The sequence below is a fragment of the Petaurus breviceps genome, unplaced genomic scaffold (assembly GCF_028583685.1).
Source record: "Petaurus breviceps papuanus isolate PSGF00001 unplaced genomic scaffold, PetGlider_PUasm1.0 91041, whole genome shotgun sequence".
NCBI classification, from domain to species: Eukaryota; Metazoa; Chordata; class Mammalia; order Diprotodontia; family Petauridae; genus Petaurus; species Petaurus breviceps.
In genome coordinates this window covers 27,017,344-27,034,085 of record NW_027187400.1, presented here as the reverse complement: position 1 = coordinate 27,034,085, position 16,742 = coordinate 27,017,344, and the positions used below count along the sequence as shown (strand labels likewise).

Sequence of the window (16,742 nt, the reverse complement as noted above, 5' to 3'; positions counted from 1 at the left end):
GGGCGGTGCCATGACGTCCTCGCGTAGCCGGGCTCCTCCCCCCTCCCCCACCGCCGCAGGAGCTGCGGCTTAAAGCGGCGATGCCCCGGGCCCCGCGCTGCGGTGGGGTCGGCGCATATGCGCCTTTGTCTAGAGGCCGCGGCTGAGGCTGCTGCACGCGGGCTCTGCTCGGGCCGCCCTCCCGGGCTCGCCTAGGACCTCGGGGGGGACTCCCTAGGCCAACCCGGCCTGGGGAAGCCCCGGAGCCTGAGTTTTCCGCGGAAACGTCTCATGGAATTTCCCTGGGTTCCCCAGCACCTCCCGTTGGCAAGGTGGTGGTTGTTTTGGGGAGGCTACGGACTGCTCCCGATGGGTGGAGGACTGGGGGGGGGGGCCTTGCAGGCTCGGGGAGCAGATGCATTGCCCAACCTGGTCGTCAGACTCCCTCCTCGCTCAAGAACCCGCGCTGGCTCCCTTTTCCCTCTGGGATAAAATACAATCTTCCCCATCTGGCTGCAGCCGACCTCGCACATCGCTGTAGCCCCTTAATGCGCTCTTTCTCAGCCTAACGAGCCCCCCTTCTGTTGCCCCTCACCAGAGCTCTAAAGCTGGGAGGGACTCTACCAATCAACACTTATTAAGCCCCTCCTAAGTGCTAAGCACCGTGCCAAGCTCTGGGGATCCAAAAAAAAAAAGGCAAAACACGGCCCTGCCCTCAATGAGCTTGTAATCTAACGCCGGGAACAACTTGCAAACAAATATGTACAAAACAGGTTATATGCAGGATACAAAGGAAATGATTGACAGAGGGAAGGCATTGAGTGGGTGAAGGTGGGGGTGGGGGACAGAGGAGTTGGGAAAGGCTTCTGGAGTAGGTGGGATTTTACGTGGGTCTTAAAGGAAGCCTGGGAGGTCAGTGGTCCGAGCCGGAGGAAGGAGAGAGCAAGGAGAGAGTCCCAGGCGTGGGGGAGAGCCAGAGAAAATGCCCTCAATGTCTTGTTTCTTGGAGCATCTAGGAGGCCAGTGTTACTAGATCCAAGAGTCGGCGCAGTCCAGTTACCCCTCTTTTACAGATGAGGAAAATGAGGCCCGGAGATGTTCGTGACTTGCCCAGGATTCCTGAGGCAGGATTTGAACTCTAGCCTTCTTGACTGTTTCATGTCTGGTCCCTTCTACCTCCAATCAAGATGCTGTATCTACTGTGCTGAGTTCTCTCTTCTCATCTCCCTTCAAGGTTCGGCTGAGACGTACATTCCTAGAAGGGACCTATCCTGATCCGTCCAGCCCCCTCCCTGAGTTATTAGTGCTATTCTCAGTCCCCCCTACCCATTACTTTGTATTAGCTGTCCATCTCCTTCCCCACAGTGTAAGCTTCTTGAGATGAAAAACGATTTTTTGTTTTTATTCTTTCTATTATGCCCGGTATATAATAGTTGTTTGATCTACGTTTGTCGTTTTGACCTTTGGCCTGTGGCCAGCAAGAGCTCTGACAAGTTCTGCAGTGGGGGCAGCCTTCTTCTTGGGTTTCTTTGGCCCAGGCTGACTAAAGCAACAGCCCCCTCTCCCCCTTTTCCCATTTCTCAGTCGACAGCCCTCATTACCAAGAAAACACTATTCCCCTTGAAAAGGGAGTTCTGGTCCTTCCAGATGTGGTGGAGGCAGAAGGAAGTGGTGAATGAGTGAAGCTCCCCCACCCCCACCCTCACCCACTCAATGAACACCCTCCTTTGAGTTCCCAGCTTGGTGGAACCACAGGCCTTGGGGAAAGCCTGTGGTCCACTCACTCACTCCAATGCTGTTCACCCACTGGTGGAGATGCTTGGATCTTTATTGAGGATGAAGGAAACCTATTGATTTTTTAAATTCAAAAAATAATTCATTAAACAATCACTATATGCAAGGTCTTATATTAAGCCTGAGGTTACAAGTTTTTATTTTCTTTTTCTTTTAAGAGACCCTGCCCTCAAGGAGCTTCAGTTCTACTGGGGGATACAATGAGTCACACAGGCAGTTAAACATGATTTTAAACTGGCTCAGAAGCCCTGGGACCAGCCTCAGAAACTCACTAGCATTTTAGACTCATAAAATGATGAAAAAAGTCATTTAATCTGAGTTTCCTCATCACTCAGTCAATCTCCAGGCATTTAAAAAAATCACCTACTAAGTGCCAGAACATGTACTAGGCATAGAAAGGGCATGTAATGACAAAAATGAAGCAATCCCTGCCCTCAAGAAGCTTACTTTCTATCAGGGAAGATAATTCTTATAATAACATGTAATAGATATAAAGATGATTTTTGTGGGAGAAGTTGGGGGATCAGGAATAATAACTTCATGTTGATCTCTGTATGTCCTTGTTCCCTTTCCCGTTAGAATGGAGGTGACTTTTGAGTGGGGATTGTTTCATTGGTTGTATTTTTATCCCTGGCCCACTATACATTAAGTGCTTAATAAATGCATGTTGATGGATTGATATATGGGTAGCTAGGTTGTGAAGTGGGTAGAGCACCACAAGATTTGGAGTCAGGAAGACCTGTTTTCAAATCCAATTTCAGATGCTTACTAGCTGTGTGACCCTGGGCAAGTCACTTCACCCTATTTGCCTCAGTTTCCTCATCTGTAAAATGAGCTGGAGAAGGAAACAGCAAACCACAGTCAAGAAATCTTTGCCAAGAAAACCCCAAATGGATCATGAAGAGTCAAAACATTTGAAAAGCAAAAAGACCGATCTATAAAATGAATCATCTGATCATCAGGATCTTAGATGCCAATAGAAACAACCCATTCAATTTACAGATGGGGAAACTGAGGCCATTAGCAGTCCAATGGACTGGACCATGGTGGCACAGTAAATAAGCACATGAGGGTGAGATTTGAGCCCTGTTCCACCTGAGTTGCAGGCCAGTGCCTCTCCATTGCCCACCATGAAGCCTCCCTCACAACGGTGTTGTAAAGGGACTCCTTTGCAAACTTGAAAGTACTATGTAAATTGGAACCATGATTATAATCATTTCTAACATTTCAAAACCCACCAGAGACAACAGAATCACCCTTGGTGTTTGTATAGCTCTTTGTGGTTTGCAAGGCATTTTACATGCATTATTTCATCAGAACCCCACAATGATATTGGGTAGGTAGCCTCTATAACTAATACCCCCATTTTACAAATGAGAAAACCATTTTTTGGGGGGTGGGGGTGGGGCAAGCCTCAGAGGTTAGACATGAATATATCATCTCGACTCCAAAAATGCTTCTTACCCAAGTCCTCAATCTTGTTGTTATTTATTATTAATTACTTGGACACCAATGGGCTATTTCTATTCAGTTGGTTTGATAGGATTCCTTTTGTATATTAAATAATTTAAGTTAGGTTATGTTTCCTCAGGTAGCATAGTGGATAGAGCAATGGACCTGGAGTCAGGAAGACCTGAATTCAAATCCAGCCTCACCTGTGTGACTCCAGGCAAGTCATTTAAACCTCTTCACTTTTTACTTTCCTCATCTGTAAAATGGGGCTAGATGGCATTGTGGATAATACTGGGATTGGAATAAGGAAGACTCATCTTCCTAAATTCAAATCCAGACTCAGACTGTCATGTAAACCTGAACAAGTCACTTCATCCTGTTTACCTCAGTTTCCTCCTCTGTAAAATGAGTGAAGGAAATGGCAAACCACTCAAGGATCTTTGCCAAGAAAACCCCAAATGGGGTCACAGAGTTGGACAAAACTGAACAACAAGGTGGTGCAGTGAATAGAGCACAGGCCCTGGAGTCAGGAGTTCAAATCCAGGACCTGAGTTCAAATCCAGCCTCAGACACTTAACACCAAAAAACCACAACCTAGCCGTGTGACCTTGGGCAAGTCACTTAACCCCAACTGCCCTCCAAAAAGGAAAAAAAAAACCGACTGAACAACAAAAATGGGGATAATAATAGCACCCACTTCTCAGGGTTATTATGAAGATAAAATGAGTGAAGCAGTCAGTCTATTTATTGTTGTCAGTGCTTTTTGCAGAGGACCCATGCTGTCTTGATTTGCGCTTGTGAATTGGATGTAAGTGAGGCAGAACGGTGCAGTCCTCAGCCTCACTGTCTTAGAAGTCCAGTGGTGAGACAAAAGTGTTTAAGTGCCCAATCACTGCTAACCTCTGGGGATACAAGAAAAGGCAAACGCCAGACCTTGCCTTCATGGAGCTCACCATCTGATAAGGGAGAGAACATACAAACAACTTGGAAGAAAGAATGTATAATTGGGGCAGCTACATGGCACCGTGAAGAGAGCTCCAGGCCTGGCATCAGGAGGACTTGAGTTCCAATCCAGCCTCATACACTTGGCACACTTACTAACTGTGTGACCTTGGGCAAGTCACTTAACCCCAATTGCCTTGCCTTCCCTCCTCCAAAAAATGAAATGAAATGAACTTTTTAAAAAATGTATCATTACCAGCTAAATTGGGGATAATCAGTGCATTAGGCAAAAAGCATTTAGAAGGGTTGGAAAGGATTTCTTGAAGAAGACTGGGACTTGGAGGAAGCATGGGAAGCCAGGAGGCAGGGATGAGGAGGGAGAGCATTCCAGGCACAGGGGAACAGGGGTGGGAATGGAGGGGAGGGCTTGCCAAGAGCCAGAGGAGCCAAGAGATAGGGACTGGTGATGCAACCCAAGTAAGCCCACATTTGGCCACATTCTCTGTCCTCTGGTGATGCAACAGAAGCTTATTGTTTAACCATAAAATAAATAGCATTCTTGATAACAAATCAAGAGAATCAAAAGTAAGGGGTGGGAGTGAGGGTGGAGGGAAAGAAAGCAAACAGACCAAATCCCCCTGCCAGTTCTGAGTGGATCAAATTCTCTGAAATACCTAAGAACGCTGTGATGGGCGCATGGATACAAGGCCCTAGATAGCCTCCTGCCCTTGGCCTGAGTGATGCTCAGATCCAGGCAGACCCAGGAAATGAAGCATTTAGCATGCCAGTTCCTTCCTGTCTCATATAGAGAATGAAATTCTGCAAAGATTATCAGTGGTAACTTTCCTTTCTACAAGATCATTGACATGTATTTTCCTCTTAACCTGTTACTGACTCTTAGAGTTTTTAATTTAATTGATTAAAATTCTCAGCCCTCAGGTTAAACTTTCTGTGAACATTCCCTAGTTTGGGGTCACAATGGTATAAATATTCAGCCAGACAGGGTTGGCTGTTATTAGGGAGTCAGAGAAGCTGGGCTCAAATTCCTTCTCTGCTACTTATTCCCTATGTGACCCTGTCCAAGCCTCAGTTTCCTCATCTTTAGAATGAAAGGAGTGGGCTAGATGACTTCAAAAATCTCTCTTATCTCTAAATCTCTGGTCTCTCCCTCTTGGGTTACATAAATTGGAACCCAGGTACTACTTGAGAGGTTTCATGCTTATACAGAGACTGGTCCAGGGAAGCCAAAGGTTCCCCACCACTGCCCTGGATGAAGACAATATTTCTACTAAGGCAGAGCGGTACTTTCTCTGCCAATTTATATCCTCAAAAGAGTCCCCCAGAACACTGAGAAGTGATCTTCCCTAGGTCACACTTTGTCAGTGGGAGGACTTGAACTCAGCTCTTTCTCTACTCTCCCTATCTAGACTGATCAACTGAACAAATATTTATTTAGCATGAGTCCTGTTGATTCGAGGACACAAAAGGAAATTGTCCTTCCCAGGAGGAGCTTGGATTCGGGACTGGGGGTGCGGAGATAGAACAAAGGTATAATTTGGAGAGGAAGAGAACTCAACATAATGGGGTCAGGAAAGAAAATCTAGGAAGAGGTTCCTGGAAAGGAGCTCTGAGGATACAAGAGACAAAAATCCAACCAACGCCTGCCTTCAAGAAGTTTTTATTCTATTGGGATTGGTTCATAAGTGCTAAATATAACCCTACAGAAAAGTAAAATACTTGGGATTTGTCTCTTTGCTGCCATTCAGTTATTCATCATATCCCTGTTCCTTTCTGACCCAGGTCAGTACTTTCATTAGTGCCTACATTTCTCCCTAAGGAAACTCTATTCCTCAAATAGCATGAGATAATATTTGTAAGAGCTTAGCACAGTGGCTGGCACATAGTAGGGCCCCTGTTGGCATTGTAAATTAGGGCTGGAAGAGACCTTAGAGAGCGCCCAGTACAATCCCTTCATTTTACAGAAGTGGAAACTGAGGCCCAAAGAGAAGTTCAATTTAATTCAATAAATATGTATTTTGTGCCAGGAATTGGCACACTAAGCGCTGAGGACACAAAAAAGAAGCAAAAGATGGTCCCTGCCCTCAAGGAGTCTAATTTACAGTCTAACAACGGAGACAACATGCAAACAAATATGTAGAAAGCAAACCCTACACAGGATAAAAAGGAAATCATTCATAGAGGGAAGGTACTGGGATGAGGAGGGGTTGGTAGAGACTTCCTGGAGAAGGTGGGATTTTAGTTGGGACTTAAAGGAAGCCAGGGATGTCTGTAGTTGGAGCAGAGGAGGAAGATCATTCCAGGCATGGAGGACAGCCAGAGAGAATGCCCTGAGCCAAGAGGTGGAGAGTCTTGTTCCTGCAAGAGCCAAGAGGTCAGTGATCTAAGAGTAAGGTCTAAGAAGACTGGAAAGGTGGGAGGGGGCTAGGTTATAAAGGGAGGGCTGTGCAACATCATCAGTCTCCCTGTCTCCTCCAGAGCCATCTGGGTCCAGCGGCCAGACATAGATCAGGATGACTGGAGATGGCCAGGAAGCAGTGGCCTGTTTAAGCTAAGGTCTTTAACAGGTCTCAATTTGACTGAGGCAATGAATTGAGATTATAGAGGGCTTAGAGAAGTTAAAAGTTAAATGATTCATTCAGGTTCTCACAGGACTTGAACCCAAGCCTATTCCTGACTCAAGGTAGGCAGGCCTTCTCTCCTCTGCAAAATACTGCTTGTCTTTTTGTAAAAACAAATGCTACCGCTAGCTACCAGCTGTTTCCTTACCAAATAACTTGAGATGACGGCAGAAGCTCTGCCCAATTCCTGCCCCCTCCTCCACTTATAAAAAAACATTCCATGAATAGCTTTTGTCTTCCATGCTTATTGTATACCCATATGCTGTTCTCAGTGGACAAAAAAAGGGATCTGATTCAGGACCTGCCAGGGAACACCTTTTCAGCCCATACAAGTCTATCTTTTACTGAATGGGGACATAGAGGAAACCTCAAGTTTCAGTAGGAAACTTGAGCTATTCCAAGTCTCTGCAATGCTGTTGTAACTTGTGATTTGGCCTCCTTGGCAAGATTTTATTCTCCCCTATTCACAACATAATGATAATCACCAGAGCAACCTTCAAACACACCCCTTCTTTACAGAAAGAAGATGGACGGGATATTTGCCATAGGTACAGTTGGAGATTGCAGTGTCTTGGTAAACCACTGCAAATCCAAAAGAAAATGACTGCAGTGAAGAGAACTGCTCTCAATGAACTTGACGTCTCCCCTCTTATCCAATTCAAACATGCAAAAAAAAAAGCAGCAGACTGGTTCATTCATGCTGGTTTCAAGATAGGGTTCTGGGAAATCCACTGGGGCTAACAACTTCTGAATTTTACCTTTCATAGACTCATAGAGATAGAGATGGAAGGGGCCTCAGACACCATCTAGTCTGACCTCCTCATTTTACAGATGAGGAAACTGAGACAAATAGGGTGAAGTGACTTGCCCAGGGTCACACAGCTGGTTAAGTGTCCGAGGCTGGTTTTGAACTTGGGTCTTCCTGACTCTAGGCTCTATCCACTGTACTACTTAGATGCCCCAGTGACCAGGTAGGTCATCTGAAGACCTTACTGGGAGAAGGCATCCTTTGTACATTTCTTTTGTCTAATGTGCTAATATTCAGTTCTGTGGGATATCTTGGGGATGAGCTTATAAGGAAAAAACTTCACTTGAAATACTCTTCCAGCAGTCTCTTCCAAATCTAAATCTTTGGTTCTATACAAGCACCAGTGGACTGTTTGGAGGTTTCCTTCCTCACTCTAGCAGTTCAGAACAAAAGCTATTCAGGAACAAAGAGGAAGAGGCCAAACTGGAAGTTTTGGGGGAAATGTTCTTATTTTCCAATTTCTAATTTGGTTCAGGATCTTTAAAAGGGAGTTAAATTCGGATTTTTAAAAAATGTTGTACTATGCCTGTAGGTCAAAAACAATATTAGCTGAGGACTTTCTTTTTCCCTGATTTGAACACAGAAAACTAAAAATAGCTGCTAAGATACTTAATTTCCATGATAATGGACCAGATTTCTACTTCTGTCCTTACCCTACTTACTGAAGCCTCTTTGAAATCAAAAGAAGCGACCTAAGGGAGGCTGCCCTTGGAGTCAGGACAGGGATGAGAATCTCGCCCAGACACTTGGCAAGGAGAGGGCCTTTTTTTCTGAAGGACATTGAATCTCCTTCACTGTCTTTTCAAAATTAGTTCTGTGGGACTTTATCCTAAATTTAAAAAAAAGTATCATTTCACATTGTTGTAAAGGTTTCATTAGGGCATGTAAAATCTAGTTTTATATAGTATATACTAGTTGTAGAGAGTCACAGCTAAATTCAGCAAATAGTGGTTAGATGCCTACTATGTGCACAGAGCATTGGCTGGACACCAAGGAGTCCCTGCCAATAAATAAAACACAATCTGTGACCTCAAAAAATTTACTGTATACTGGAACGGGGGTAAGACAAGTCCACAAATTCAATATAATTAAGCATATATTAAGTGTCTAATAACTCTAAGGGCCTGAGCCAGGCATTTGAGAGCCCATATTCTAAAGAGTCAGAGGATCTACTTTTAAATCCCACCTAGACTTAAATAGAAGGGGAGGGCATGGTCTGCTCCTAGCTCTCTCACTGTCTTTCTGTGTAACCATGGGATCATTGCTCTTCTCTGTGCCTCAGTTTCCCTACCTGTGGAGTTAAGGGATTGGATTAAATGACCTCTAAGGTGTCTTGGAACTATCATCATAGGTATACAAGATAATTAACAAAAAGTTATTTCAAGAGGTTAAGAGAACCGATAAGTGATGGGATCAGCTGGGTTCCAAAAGAATCTGGGGATTTTATGAGGCAGAAGTGAAATACTTACATTATATAAAGAAAGATGGTAGTAGAGGTATGAACAAAAGGCTATGAAGATGGAGATGTCATGTCTAGATTAAGGGGAAGGAGGTAGAATTGAGAAAGGCTTCATGAAGGAGATGCCACCTGAGTTGAACTTTGAAGGATGAGTCCTGTTCTGACAGGCAGAGATGAGCCTGGGAAGCCCTCTAGGAGGAGAGAAGAGTGAGGATGAAAACATGGGGCATATTTGGGGAACACTGACCTGTCTAACCTTCACCGTTCAGCCTTCATTTTGGAGCTAATAGGGGATTATTAAAGGTTTTTTGAGAAGGGGAATGGCATGATTTTTCAAAGGTCATTTCGGCAAAAATATGTCGGGGGAAGAATGAAGGTGGGAAGACCAGTGAGAATGCTATTAAAATATTCTAGGCAAGTGTGGTAATGGGGACCAGAACTAGGGTGGTGCCTGTGGAAATGGAAGGGAAGGGACCAATTTGGAGGCAGTATTAGTCAGCAGGACTTAGTGACGACTGGATAGGGGAGACCAGAGAAAGAAAATATCAAAGGTTTTAAGCCTAGATGACTGGGGGATGGTAATACCCATGAAAGAAACAGAGAAATCAGAAGGAGGGAAAACCACTAGAGAACCAAAGTCTCTGACTCCAGAGGCCCTTCCACTCCTGACACATAGCTATTACTGGTCTTACGCCACAGATTCATCACTGACAAACACTTTGGTGGTCTTTATTTCCCAAACCTCAGGCATCTCATAGTACAGCTCAGGCCAAAAGACTTAGGATTTTGAGCTAAAAGGGATACTCTGTTTGGGTGGATTCCAGATGTCTTCTCCTACATGGTGTGAATCTCTGAGATGTTGTGGTATAGTAGAAAATGCTTTTGGATGGTCTGGAGTCAGAGCTTCTGGATTTAGATTCTGGCTTAGATGCTCACTAACTGTATGCCCTTGGTCTAATCACTTCTGTTCTCTGACGCTCTGTTTTATAATCTGTAAAATGAGGAGGTTGGATTAGACTGCTTTCAAGGCCCTTCCTACTCTAAAACTATGATTACCCAAGATTTCCCTATAGCTCTAAATCCTGTGATTCCTAGAAAGACAGTTCCTCTCATAGGAGATATGCCATCTCCATAGGTCATTGACTTGGAGCTAGAGGGAAACTTAGAGGTTGTCTGCTCCAACCACCCCATTTTACAGGTGAGGAAATGGGGGTACAGAGGAGGAAAAGACCTGCCCAAGATCAGAAAGCTAGACCCATACACTGAGGGTTGGAAGGATCCTTAAGAGACTGTCAGTTTTTACTCCCTCCTTTTACAGATGAGAAAAATGAGGCCTGAAACTGATTTGCACATGAACACATAGATAGCAAGTGGCCCTCTGGTCCAGTGTTTTCATTTTACAGATAAGGAAACAGGCACAGAGAGAAGAAACTTGCTTAAGATCACACAGCATGTTAACATAAGTTAGAAACAGATCCTGGTTCCACTGCTTACTGCCTCTGTCCTTGGCACATACTAGCTGTGTGACCCTGGGGGCAGCTGGGTGGCACAGTGGATAGTGCACTGGGCCTGGAGTCAGGAAGACCTGAGTTCAAATCTGGCCTCAGATGCTTCCTAGCTGTGTGACCCTGGGCAAGTCACTTCACCCTGTTTGCCTCAGTTTCCTCACCTGTAAAATAACCTGGAGAAAGAAATGGCAAACCACTCGTATATCTTTGCCAAGAAAACCTCAAATGGGGTCACGAAGACTTGGACTTGCCTGAAATGACTGAACACCAATCCTTAGGGAGGTTATTTCAGCTCTCTGGCCCACATCTTCCTCATCTGCAGAATGAAGGGGTTGCATCAGACTATTTCAAAGTTCTCTTGCATTTTGCAATATGTTTTAAATTGGAGGCCCCATGGTATAGTGAGCAGGGCTTTGGAAGCAGAGGACGTGTTCAAATCCCTTCTCTGTCCCTTCCTTATTGGGTGACCTTGGACAAGTAACTTCACCTTCACGGGCCTCTATTCCCTCCTTTGTAAAATGAGCAGGTTGGACCATCTGGCCTCCGAGGTTCCTTCCAGCCCTAGCACTAGGACCGTATACAAGTTTCATTGACTCACAATCTTTTGTTAGTTCCTCCTCTGGCATGACCCAAACTTCTGACCAACTTGGAGAGGCACAGATCCCATAGACAGAATTACTTAACTTTAAGACATTTCTTAAAGCATAATTTGTGTCAAGTTTCTTTTCAACTTTAACCTGCATTTGTCTTGAATTGCAATATTTTCATGAATTTTCCCCAATTCTATCCCATATTTCCTATTAGCTGGCCAGTAGGGTGTGCTCTCTCTCCTTGCCACAAAAAAATAAAAAAATAAAAAAATAACTGGAGTTGGAACTTTTCATTAAGGGATTTTTGTAATTAGAGGTTTCAGTTTCATAAGGAAACAAATCAAAATATAACATCCATAGCTCTAGAGACATGCACAGAAAAAAATATGAAAAGTCAAATTGTCAAGTGAAGGAAGAATGCTTTGAAAGATGCTATGGTCTCTCTCCTTTAACATCATCCTGAATTCAGCGATACCTAAATGTGAATATATCCCTATATCTTGGGGAAGTATGAGGAAAGACCAGGTTTTTTTAGAAGAAAAATTTAAGATAAACTGCATCGTTTTTTAGACATTCAAAATACCATTAAAAATGGAAGAAAAAAATGTGTCTGAAGTCAACTCTCTATGTTGCAGCATTAATTCTATATTTTAACAATAGATTGAGTATGTATGACCTTGCCTCATTTCACTTTTTGCATATGGTACTTGAAACATGGTCAGTAGTGCTACAATTCTGAGAATGAGAAAATCATTTCATAATGAATAATGTCGTAGAATTGTGGATTCGGAGCTGGAAGAAACTTCAGAGGCCAGTCAGTCTGACCCTCTCATTTTGAAAACAAGGAAACTGAGGTCTCAGGAGGTCATAAGTTCATAAATCGAGAACGGCAAGCAACCTCAGTCACCCTGTTGTTCAACCCCCTCATTTTGTAGAGGAAGAGACTGAGGTCCAGAGGGGTTCAATGATTTACCCAACCTAAGTCATTTTGGATTCCTTTTATTATCAATTCCAAAAGCCTTTGTTAAGTGTCTATTATATACAAGACACCCACATTGTCTCTGCCCTTCAAGGAACTTATAGTCTCCTAGGAAGATAGAGTATATATACCTGTAAGAATAGTACAGGGCAGAGTGTGAGGGGGACAAAGGAGAGCACTAGACACAGTACTCTGGGATATTTGAGGGAGGAAAGAACACAGTAAACTGCAAGGTTAAGGGAAAGCTTTATGGCAGCCTAACTGGGCCTTGAAGGGAGAGGATTTTTGGCAGGCAGGGATCAGGTGGCTGTATATTCCAGGTGTGGGCGATATCTGATATAACAGACTGTCTGAGAAACAGCTAGTAGATCAGCTAAGGTGCAATGTGGAGTGTTTGAAGGGGAATGTGAAATAAGGCTAGAAAGGCAGATAGGAACCAGACTGTAGAGGGCCTTAAATGTCAGTTTAGATTTTATTCTGGAAGCAATGGGAGTCATTGAAGGCTTTTGAGTGGAGTAGCGACATGGTCAGACCTGTGCCTTAGAAAGGTTATTTTGGGGGTAGTTAGGTGGTACGGTGAATAGAGAACCAGCCCTGGCATCAGGAGGACCTGAGTTCAAATTCAGGCTCAGACACTTAACATGTACTAGCTGTGTGACCTTGGGCAAGTCACTTAACCCCAATTGCCTTGCCCTTTCCCCTCCAAAAAGCAAAAAAGAAAAAAAAAGGTTATTTTTGGTAACTGTGAAGCCCCAGGGAGAGACTTGAAGAAAAGAGACAAATCGTCCATGAGAGAAGCAATATAAGTTTGGGGGAGAGAAGTACTGTGGAAGTAGGATATATAATACTTGACAACTGATGGGATGTGGGGAGACAGTAAGAAAATGTCTCCAAGGCATCTTTTGTTTTCTATTATCTATGAATAAGAGAGCACTGTAGTTTTGAAAGTTCAAGATCTTAGAATGACAGTAATTTCTTTTTAGCAGAGTTAATTGAGCTTAAAATGTTTTAATTGTTAGCCTTTTAAACATCTCTTCCTCTTCTACTCAGTCAGCCATCCCTTATAACAAAGAACAAAAAAGAAAAAGAAAAAAAATCAGTTCAGCAAATCCAATCATCATTTCAGCTGTCTAGGGGTTTATGCAATATTCTACAACACTAGCCTCTGCCTCTGCAAAGGAGGGCAGATATAATTGCTCAATTCTTCTTCTGGTCAAGCTTGGTCATTCTAATGATACAATGTTTACTTTCACTTTCCCCCTCCCCCCAGTCATTGCATAGAATCATAATCATTTTGTAGATTGTCTTCCTGGTTCTGCTTACCTCACTCTGTATCAGTTCATAAAAGTTTTCTCACAATTCTCTGAATTCTTCTCATCACATCACTTTTAAAAATTACGAAGTAAAGACCCAGAATCATAGCTGATTATTGAAGAAAACTAAATGGAAGTTGCCCTCCATAAATAGTCTATTCAATTCAACATATGTTGGGCACTAAGGATATTATGATGAAAAAGAAACCGTCCCTAACCTCAAGGAGGTTCTATTCTAGCCAGGGATATAGCATGTACACAAGATAAATGAATAAAAAGTAATTTGAAGAAGGAGAGAACCGTAATAAATATAGAGATTAGGATAGGGATCATGAATAGGCTGTACCTGAGTTGACACTTTGAAAGATAAAAACAATCCTGGCACAGAGACATCAGCAAGACTTTATTCCAGTTACTGGGTATGGTCTTTGTAAATGCAGGGGGGTAGCAAATGGAATATCACATAGCTTGCTTAGAAAACGGTATGTAAAGGAGGGTAATATAAAATAAGAAGAAAAAGGTAGGAACAGCAACGTGGATAGAATCTGACTTCAAATCCAGCCTTATACCCTTTATATGTACCAGCTGTGTGACCCTGGGTAAGTCACTTCACTTTGCTTTGCCAAAAAAGAATAGAAAAGTAGCTTGAGGCTAGGTTGTGGAGGGCTTTAAACACCAGCTTTAGGAGTTTGTATTTGATTGTTGAAATAGTAGGGAATCACTGAGACTTTTTTTTTGAAAGGGCGGGGGGAAGTAATATAGTCATATCTGAGCCTGAGGAGGGTGACAATTGCAAGAAGGATGGGAGCTTTTGGCAGCTACATAGAGGATAGATTAGTGTTATTATGTTGTCTCAGGCAGGCGCTGAAATATTAGAAACAGATTCATTAGAGTCATAGCTCACATTTATATTGCATTGTAAAGTTTGCAAGTTCAACAAGTATTTACTAGATGCCTATAGTGGGATACAAAGACAGGCCCTGAGCTCAAGGGGCTTACATTTTACAAAGGGTAGCCATTTCATACACAGAGAAGACAATTAAAATTACATACACATGTACATAGATACACACACAAATTAAATACAGAGTAATGGGTAGTGGTGTAAAAAACCGAAAACTAGATGAATCAGAAGCTTCTGTAGGTGGATGAGCTCTGAAGTTAGGTAGAGCTTCCCCTAGTTTACAATATGTTGCAGCCTGTGTGCTCTATTGTTTTTCCTTCAGAGGTCAAGAGGTTTGAGGAAGGCCTAGAGTATGTCAGCCAAACCCTTGTGGCTAACTTAATGGGAAACCATGAGCAAAAGTCACTCAGGCTGGCCAAGTATGACGGGTAGGGATCTGTATTGTTGGAGAGAACACCCGCATTGATGAGAACACAGAGCCACTGGAGTTTTTGAGAATGAAACTAAGCTAGAAGAACGAATCCCTAATAGTGGAATTGCAGACATCCCTAATTCATGGGGGAAGCATATGATGGATGAGTGGGGTCAAGAAGGAAGAGCTTTCTGTAGCTCCTGATTAGATATCCTACTTAAAATAGTTTCCATCAATCGAAAAACATTTATTAAGCTCCTCTGATGGGTCAGGCATTATGCTAAGGGCTGGGGATAGAAAAAGTCTCCTTCCAGGAGTTCACAGTCTAAAGAGGGAGATGACAAATATATGCAAACAAGATATTTACATACAGTTGCTGTTTTTGACCTTAAGTGTTTGCAAAATCATTTAAGATTAAGAGATCGAAACTTAATTTTCTAACTTAGAATGCAATCATTTGTCCTCAGGGGCAGGGACTGTGTATTTTTGCATCTTTGGATTCCCAAATAACTGGATAAGATACTGTCCCAGTATCTTATCCAGAAATGTTTGCTCAACTGAATTAATTTATGTTCTCAGAAATGCAAACAGAGGCTTCTTATAGCCAAGTAAAGTCACACTAAGAGGTTCATCCGAAATCCTTAGCATTTCTCTGAGGCACAGATTTATTTCTTCAAGGCCTTTTTTCAACATGCCTCAGTTTCTCCACTTGCAAAAAGGCATGATCTAGTCAGGATTCACACTCAGGATCTTGGACTCCACATTTAGAACTCTTGCAGCATTCTATATCAAGATTGTAGATTAGGGGGTTTACAATATAAATCAGAACGATCTTCTAGCATTTTCATTTCAGTTTGGCATACTCATGTTTAAACAGCTAAATCTTGCTAAAGATCTAGGATAAGTCTATTGAGTAAATATTTCTTAAGTAGCTATGAGGGTATAGATGTGTTTGTGACAGAGAGGGAGCTCTTCATTTTCTAGAATAATTTCCCAAAGCTGTGTTGAAATGACAGGTCTGTTTGATGATGCCGCTGTCCTCCTTCCAATTAGCTGTATGGGGCTTTCTGAACAGTTGCTAAGTTTGATTTTCCATATCCCGTGTTTTATAATTTCCAGGAACCAATAAGAAGTGAATCTTAATGATTTATTTGTGCAGAAGGAATGAGTTTCCTCCTGGTCTCGCATCCGCCGCCCACATGATACCTCATTTGTGATTCTGGGAAGGAACATTTGCAGAGGAAATTTGATGCCCAATTAGTACGTCTTAATCGGAGAGTTGTCCATGGAATTTCCATCTGGCTCCCTCTCGGCTTCTGGAGGGTGGTGGCATATGGCTGAGAGAAATACTTGGGTTTTGAATGTTGGTGCCCTAAGCCAAAACAGGGTCTTGAATAGGTGGCATTTCCCAGGTCCTGAATGCTGCCTATCTCACAGGATCATAGTTTTATAGCCAAGAGGGACCTTAGAAACCCTTTAATATCATTTCTTCTCTTTACAGATAAGGAAACTGAGTCTCAGACATATGGACACTGGTATTAAGAGGTAGGACTAGAATTTGAACCCAGGTCCTTATAATTCCAGTTCCAGTGTTCTTTCCTTTGAACCATACTGCCTCTATTCACAGTTCAAAAAAGAGACCGAGGACAAAGACCTATCTTGCTTACACTTTCTTGGGTTTAAATCTATTATGAGCTATGACTTTCTGTGAAGTGGCATTAAGGTAAATTTGCCTAATTGTTTAAAAAAAGACATCTTAAACCTTTCATGACCTCATTCCAACCTATCTTTCCAGGATTATTACACAGTATTCCCCTTTCCGTAGCATTCTTAACTCTCTTTTTTTTTTGCTTTTTGGAGGGGGAGGCAGGGCAATTGGGGCTAAGTGACTTGCCCAAGGTCACACGTCTAGTAAGTGTTAAGTGTCTGAGGCTGGATTTGAACTCAGGTCCTCCTGACTCCA

At 42.9% G+C, this 16,742-nt stretch overlaps 1 long non-coding RNA gene across 1 annotated transcript; it reads left to right on the top strand.

Moving 5' to 3' along the window:
- The first annotated feature begins 43 nt into the window (after positions 1–43).
- Positions 44–3,582, top strand: LOC138154380 (uncharacterized). Its single transcript, XR_011166594.1, has 3 exons — positions 44–311; positions 1,053–1,213; positions 3,365–3,582. It is a non-coding gene; the product is annotated as an uncharacterized lncRNA (long non-coding RNA).
- The last annotated feature ends 13,160 nt before the right edge of the window (positions 3,583–16,742 follow it).